This window comes from Vombatus ursinus, unplaced genomic scaffold (genome assembly GCF_900497805.2).
Source record: "Vombatus ursinus unplaced genomic scaffold, bare-nosed wombat genome assembly UNPS02000323.1, whole genome shotgun sequence".
Classification (NCBI taxonomy): Eukaryota; Metazoa; Chordata; class Mammalia; order Diprotodontia; family Vombatidae; genus Vombatus; species Vombatus ursinus.
Genome location: NW_020940101.1, coordinates 1 through 1,586, shown reverse-complemented (window position 1 = coordinate 1,586; position 1,586 = coordinate 1). Strand labels below are relative to the sequence as shown.

Here is a 1,586-nt window from a genome sequence, read left to right as displayed (position 1 = left end):
TGTAAAGCAATACTAGTACCTTTCTCCCTCTCCCCTCCCCATCTGGATTTTTGTTACCTAGCTCCGTTGCTCTAGCAGAGGACAGCCTTCACAGAGGCTTGTAACCCTGTAACAATGCATTATGCCATATTTGGAATGATTATTAAAAAAACCAAACAAATGTACAATCAGAGTCCTGAAGATGCACTGTAGAACTTTGGGGATGTTTGCCTCCAACACACTTAGACTGCTCATTACATTCACTGTTCCAGTTTTTAAATCCTGAGTCAAATGCCAAAAAAACCCCCCAAAACCCCAAAAACCTCAACAAAAAAACAAAAACAAATAAAGCTATGCTAATCTCATCTCTCTCTCTCTTTTTTGGGGGGACAATTATCATGTCACACCCTTTGACAAAAAAACGCAACTCCACCCCTAGTCCATTTGGAAGCAGTAGACAATGGATGGCCCAGATTCATCATGCCCCTGCTTGTTGATCTGCCTCTGCTGGAAGGTGGAAAGAGCAGCCAGGATGGAGCCTCCAGTCCTGACAGAGTATTTGCGCTCAGGTGGGGCAGTGGACTTGATTTTCATCGTGCTGGGAGCTAGGGCTGTAACCTCCTTCTGCACCCTGTAGGCAATACCTGGGTACATGGGGGTAGCACCAGACGATACGGTATTGGCATATAAATCCTTGTGGATGTCAATGTCACACTTCATGATGGATTCCACAGGATTCCATACCTAAGAAAGATGGTTGGAAGAGAGCTTCTGGGCATCGGAACATCTTGTTGCCAGTGGTGATAATCTGACCATCAGGGAGCTCAGAGCTCTTTTCCAGAGAGGAATTAGATGCAGCAGTGGCCATCTCCTGTTCAAAGTCTAGGGCAACGTAACACAGCTTCTCCTTGATGTCCAGCACAATTTCCCTCTCAGCTGTGGTAGTGAAAGCGTACCCTCTCTGGGGCAGGATCATCATGAGGTAGTCTGTCAGATCACGGCCAGCCAGAACCAGATAGAGGATGGCATGGGGAAGGATATAATCTTCATAGATGGGCACAGTGTGGGTCACACCATCACCAGAGTCCATCACAATACCAGTGGTACAACCAGAGGCATACAGGGACGGCACAGCCTGGATGGCAATGTACACACCTGGGTGTGTTGAAGGTCTCAGACGTAATCGGAATCATCTTTTCTCTGTTGGCCTTGAGGTTCAGGGTGGTTTCTGTAAGCAGCACAGGGTGCTCTTCAAGGGCCACACAGAGCTCACTGTAGGAAGTACGATGCCAGGTCTTCTCCATGTCATCCCATGTTCAAGGAGGTATCTCAGGGTCAGAATACCTCTCTTGCTCTGGGCCTCATCCCCCACATAGCTGTCTTTCTGGCCCATGCCCATCACCACACCCTGATGTCTGGGGCACCTAGCAATGGAAGGGAAGACAGCCTGAGGGGCATCATCTCCTGCAAAGCCAGCTTTGCACATTCCAGAGCCATTGTCAACAGCGAGAACAGCAATATTATCATCTATGGTGAACTTTGAAGTGGTGAGTTTAAACCCTTCGGGGAGAGAGAGAGAGAGAGAGAGAGAGAGAGAGAGAGAGAGA

The 1,586-nt window shown here is 48.2% G+C and overlaps 1 pseudogene; it reads right to left on the bottom strand.

Annotated features, from left to right (window-relative positions):
- Window positions 1-414: 414 nt before the first annotated feature.
- On the bottom strand, window positions 415-1,501 carry LOC114034855 (annotated as a pseudogene).
- Window positions 1,502-1,586: the final 85 nt, after the last annotated feature.